This window comes from Microtus ochrogaster, chromosome 2, assembly GCF_000317375.1.
Source record: "Microtus ochrogaster isolate Prairie Vole_2 chromosome 2, MicOch1.0, whole genome shotgun sequence".
NCBI classification, from domain to species: Eukaryota; Metazoa; Chordata; class Mammalia; order Rodentia; family Cricetidae; genus Microtus; species Microtus ochrogaster.
In genome coordinates this window covers 59,605,540-59,611,995 of record NC_022010.1, presented here as the reverse complement: position 1 = coordinate 59,611,995, position 6,456 = coordinate 59,605,540, and the positions used below count along the sequence as shown (strand labels likewise).

At 36.6% G+C, this 6,456-nt stretch overlaps 1 protein-coding gene across 1 annotated transcript in view; it reads right to left on the bottom strand.

Moving 5' to 3' along the window:
• Myh15 (myosin heavy chain 15) overlaps positions 1-6,456 on the bottom strand; it is a 138,063-nt gene that overhangs the window by 116,199 nt on the left and 15,408 nt on the right. The window lies entirely within an intron of this gene.

Below are 6,456 nucleotides of genomic sequence, written 5' to 3'. Positions count from 1 at the left end.
GTGAAAACAGCTTGGTATTGGCATAAAAACAGAGAAGTCGACCAATGGAATCGAATAGAAGACCCTGACTTTAACCCACAAACATATGAACACCTGATTTTCGATAAAGGAGCTAAAAGTATACAATCTCAGACTGAAGACAGTAAGCACATTCAAGAGGTTACCAGGATAACATTTTTGCAAAGTATGACTTAGTATAACTAAGGTAACGAATACTACAAAATCAAAAAAATGATGGCAATTAAAGTACATATTTCAGTATTAACTCTGACTATTAATGTCCTCAATTACACAATGAAAAGACAAAAGATAGCAATCAGATTTTAAAAAAAGATCCGTTTCTTTGCTATCTATAAGAAAAATACCTCATCTTTAAAGATAAAGACTACCTTAGAATAAAAAGATGGAAATTCTAAGCAAATGGGACCAAAAAACCAACAGACATCACTATTCTAATATCTTACAAAATAGACTTCAGCCCAAATCAAGTAAGAAGAGGTAAAGAAGGTCACCTAGTTCTGACCAAAGGAACAATCCACTGAGAAGCCATTACAATTCTAAGCCTGTGCTATCCAACTTAAGTGAGCTCAATTTAATAAAAAAGAAAGATCCCACATGAGTAGGTATTAAGCCACAAATTAACCCTAACACAGTAATAGTAAATTTAGTACTCAACTTTCACCAATGGACTAACTGGTATTTACAGAATATCATATCCTATCACTAAAAAATATACATTTTTCTTCAGCACCCCATAAAAGTTTCTCTAAAATGAAAACATAATAGAACACTAATAAAATCTTAATAAATTTAGGAAAATTTAAATAAATCTATATGTTTTTACTGATTATAATGGAATAAAGTTTGTAATCAATACCAAAAGAAACACCAGAAAATGCACAAACTTATTGAGATTAAATAAAATACAACTGAATGATATATAGATCATTCAAAAAATTATATATAGATCAAGAAGGAAACCTTAAAAATCTTGGAATTTAATGAAAATGAAAACACTATATAATAAAATTCCTTGACTACAAAGAACCAGTCTTAGCCAGGAAATGTACAGCTTTAAGCATATACAAAAAACATTAAAAAATATAAAATCACAAATAAATAAGTTGAAGATGTTCCTCAAAAATTTGGTAAAGCAATAAACACTAAAACTCAAAAATAGTAGACGGGGAGACATAAACAAGACCAGAGCAAAATTAATGAAATTGAAAGAAATAAAAAACAATACAAAAAAGCCAATGAAATAAAGAGTTGGTTTTTTGAAAATATAAGCAAGATTGACAAATTTTTGGCTGTATTAGCTAAGAAATGGAAAGGAAAGACTCAAATAAATAGAATTAGATATGAGTAGTGTTCCATTCCAAATATACCAAAGAAATTCAGAAAGTCATAAGAACATTTTAAAGGGTGCTCAATATCTTCTAGCATCAGTGAAGTGCAAATTAAAACCACCATAGTTGGAGTGGCTGACTATATGATCAAGGAAAGAAACAACAGCATATACTGGTGAGGATGTTGGAACAAGGGAACCTTCATCCACTGCGGGTAGGAGTGCAAACATAGTCACACTGTAGAAATTAGTGTGGAGATCTTTAGAAAGGTGAAGATAGATCTACTGCATGACTCAGCTCTACCACACTTGGGCATGGATAAACATACTGCAGAGATACTTGGTTTTCTCTGTTCACTGTTGCTGTACTGACAGTATCTATAAAATGAAATCATTCTAGATGTCCATAAATTAAAGGATGAGTAACGAAAAATGTGATATACATACACAACAGTATTTTGTTCAGATCTAATTAAAAATGAAACTTGCAAGTAAATGGATAGAACTGGGAAAGGTACATAGAGTGAGGTGATTAGGTCACCGAAAAACAAATGTTACATATATCCCCTTCATAGGGGATACTAGCTTTGGATGGCTAAGTTTGTATGCTCAAATTGCAGCATAGAGAGAAGTCAAGAAAATAGAAGGAGGCCTTGGGGGTTTCTTAAAAGAGTAGAGGTAATATACAAGTAGAGAGGTACTATGCCGGAGTGGGAGTGGAAGGGTCATGAAAGGACTTGGGAGAGAAGAGAGTAGGAAATGGTTAATCTAAAAGAAAGAGCTATGAGAAAAAACATGGAAACCTACTATCTCATAATCAAATTCAAAAGCACAGTTTATACCTTTTAAAAATGTTTTGAAGATGCCTGATTACCTTAGGACACTATTTCCTGTAGCCACAAATTATTAAGCAGAAACCAAAGATCAGCAGTAAGATACCTCCTTAGGAGTTGTAAGTTCTGGTAGCCTCAGGGCTCCCCAAAGTGATACAGGCTCTTGCCATTCCTCTTGGTGACCCCCTAGAACTTGATAATGAGCCCTACTACTGAAGACACAACACACTCTAACAGGAAGCAGGGAAGAAGGACTCCATGACTATGTAGATGTAAGATGAGGCTCACCCAAGGCTAATACACCACCTCACTTCCAGGCTCCTTCAGCCTCTGCTGTGAGTTTTCATGCTTGATTTTTGGTAATGCAAGCAAATTCTCATAATTTAGAAGAGCTATTGAGATGTTCCATCTTATATCAATACTCTGCATGCTCTAAACTGTTTTGTAAGTATCATATACAAAAACACTTGGATATTTTCAAAATTCTCCCCAATGATAGTGGGAGCTAAACCAAGGCGATCAACAATACCCAACTTGGATTACCAAATGTTAACCATTGTACAATAGTCTATCTGAGTGGCCCCCCAAAACTCAGCAAGATGATTGAATTCAGGATGAGTATGAGTTTTCCAGAAAAGACCAAAGACTTCAAGTGGTTCTTCATATTAGTAATCGTAGATGACCCTAAAACATGTGAGGCCATAACTGCTTTCTATATTAGACACCATGTCAGTGCCTGTCACAGGACAGGATTTTATGTCCCTTATATGTGGGAATTAAAGTCAGCAGTAAAGCACTTGCCTAGCATGTGTGGCGTCCACATTTGATCCTCAGCAACACACACACATGCACACATGCACTTACATACACACACACACACACACACACACACACACAATTCTGTTTCAGATTTAGGTGTGGCAAACAAGTACTTCTTACATATCACCAACAAACACATAGTGAATGTAATTGCCCATTTTGTACACTTTCCCCACATGGCGAAGGCATATAGAACTTGAAAAGTATATTTCTCTCCACTAATCTCTTCTCTTTACAGAGGTCGGCAGTCAATGACGGGTTTGAAGCTTCTTCTCCCCAGATGCCTAAGACAGGGGCTTGCATAAAAGATGCCTGTTCCAATGACGGGAAAATTTGGGTAAATGAAGAGGACTTTGCCCAAGTCAGGCGCAACGTATCTGTCCTGTTGCAGAGGCACAGGGTTTATTAAAATTAATAAGAGAGAGTGGATTGTGGGCCCATATTTCGATATGGCATAAAAGCCATTAGCCCGGTCCGAGCTGATTACCTAGCTCTGCAGACAAGTTGTCTCGGCCCTTAACAAAAGCCAGGATGCCTGCTCCTAGCTTCTTTTGTTAAAATGTGGATTACCTGAGAAGAGATGTTTGACTGAAGCTGATGACTTAAGAGTTCAGATGTTTGGTGCTTCCTTCCTTTTGTAATTTGGAAGGTGTCTTATAGAGATGCTAATTCAAGGCCTACCTGACTGCTAGATGCGGATGTGACTCAAACCCAGGCACCTGGTTGCCTAGGTGATGGCATAATGGGTTTTCCCCCCTCCCCGCTCAATTTGGTGTGGGTATATAAAATGTTTGGACAATAAATGAGAGAACTGGCCTTTTCCATGAAAAAAAAAAAAAAGAACTTGAAAACTAAGCAGTCAAAGCACTGCCAGCTTTATACCATTCTTGATCTAAAATAATAAATGGGGGAACTGTTCCCATAAGTTTGCTGACCTAGATCAGCCTCCTCAACCAATATTCATTCCTATGGGTACATGGCTGTCCTCAATAGCTTCATCAAATGGCACAAACCCAGTTTGTCATCCTTCTCTTACAATGACTTCCCATAACATTTAAAATAGCATTCATTTTATTTTTTTTTATTTTTTTGAAAGGTCAAACTCTGTTTATTTCTGCTGTTGTTCAAGTTTACTTCTTAAGCACTTACCCTAATCTAGTCTACTTATACTGTTTAAATAAAACTTTGAGAAGTTTCCTATCTATTTTGCTCCTAGGAATACCTCATCGACATGACAATACTACAGACCTACATCGGAATATTCTGGCGGGTGCTTTGATCCTGCTGTGTGTGATAGGTGTCATGTCTACACATCTTCTTACAGTGTTCAAGGTTCTATTCCTCTTGACTCATTCCCCTCACTCATACAGTCGATATACTGCAAGATTGAACATTCAGTTTATATTGTTGTGGACCGATTTAAAGGATGAGAGTCTGCCTGTGATTTTCTGCAGTCTCATCTTTGCGGTTTCAAAAGGTAAGAGTGGACTTCAAAGCTGGTCATTGTGGCATGCTTTAATCCTTACTCTCGGGAGGTAGATGGAGGAGAATTACAAGGTAAAACCCAGTCTGGGAGACCCAGGCTCAAAGAAAAAGGCACTTTAAGCCCATGAAGAAATTTTCAAGTAATTTGAGCATTTGGATCTCGGTACATCCGTTCCTTTGTCATTTTGTCTAGTGACATTTAGAATTGTCATCTAACCTCATTATATTCATTAGTTAAAAAAAAGCACTAAAGTTTATGTGCATACTATCCCAGATTCTTGTAAGTAGTTGATTAAAAGTACCCAATGACAACATTTTCTGCCTTTCTGATGCCAGGCCATGTCTGTCAATGTTCTCTCAGACACCCTTCGCTGTCTTAGGTCTCCAGTTTGCCGACTTGATGCTGGAACTTGTCAGCTTTTACCATTGTATAAAGCATCTTTGCAAAGTTGGGTTTGTGAAATGTTTGTTAGTTCTGATTCTCTGGAGGACACGACTAAATCAGATTTTGGTGCCAAGACTGGTTCAAGATGAACCAATTTTAAGGATAATTTGTACAAATTTATTTGAGAATTCCTGCAATTGGCTTTCTAATGAGATTCAAAATGCTAACGAACTATTTTCATTAGTTAATAGCATTCTTTTAAATGAATTCCTATATTCCTACACTCAATCTATTAGAGTCAAGTTCTGCCTTTTGCAACATGATCTAGCCCTGCCAGCTCCCCCTTTATCAGCCTTTCCACTCTCCTACCAACCCTGCCACTTCCTATTGTAATAAGCAAATACACCCAGTCTTCAGGACCTTTGCACTCATCATTCACTCCACTGAGTTGTAGTTTCTGGAAAGCTCTGGATACTCACTCACTCACTCATATAGATATTTGCAGAAATAGAGCCTTCCCAAGAGATAAATTGCCTAACTATTTTTCTAAAACCTAGTTAATCACCATCAGATCAATCAAATCTTATTCTCTCACCCTCCATTGGTCTTTATTTTGCTTTTAAACTTACCACTAATACAAAATTGTATATTTTTTTGTATGTTGATTTGTAGATCTTAATGTAGAATGTAAGATAAAGAAGACGAAGAATGGTGAGTTCACTTTAGTCTTTGTGATTAAATATTACTGTCTGTTGACTAGTAGTTATACAATAAATATTAGTGAATTTAATATATGAGACGTGCTTCATTAGCCCATAATCTGTTTTCATATTTTTGCTCAGTTATCCAAATCAAATCATAAAAATTGAAGATGTTTAATCACTCTCCCTTATTCCTACCTTTAATTTATTTTAGTCAAGACCTATCTTTTCTTACATGAATTCACTCCCCACTTCCCATAGACACTATCTTAAGTAACTGTCTTCTCATTTCAGTCTAGAACAGTTGCAATCTCTCCTCTCTAATATCAGTGTCTCCATAACACCGTACCAGGCTAAATTTTTCTACACACATATCATAGCATCAGAATAGGGTAAATCATCCTACACACTGACATCAAAAAAATTAATGCCCTGCTATTATCCCACTTACCCTCTATAGCACCAAACACATTCATGCATATATGCTCACCTCCTTATGTGCAGAAACTACCATGATAACTTTGTCACGTTCCTCTAAGTAGATCTAATCTAGTCAGATTGTAGTCTACTTCTGCTCTTCATCTGTCCTCTCCTGGCCCTTATATATGGTTCTTACTTTAGAAAACATCCTTGATTTTTGACTCTATCTGGTTTCCCTATCTGTTTTTCGTATTCAAAGCCGTGAACCTTAGTACTTTTTATTTTGATAAAATTCCCATTGGTTACAACAGTGTCTTTCTCTTCTGACCTCTTATCTATAACTCGAAAACTAAATACTAAAGGCCTTAAATTACCTCTTGCTCTTCCTTTCCTCCTCTCTCATTCTCTCCCTTCCCTCTCTCTGTCTCTCTCTGTCTCTCTGTCTCTGTTCCTCTCTCTCTCTCT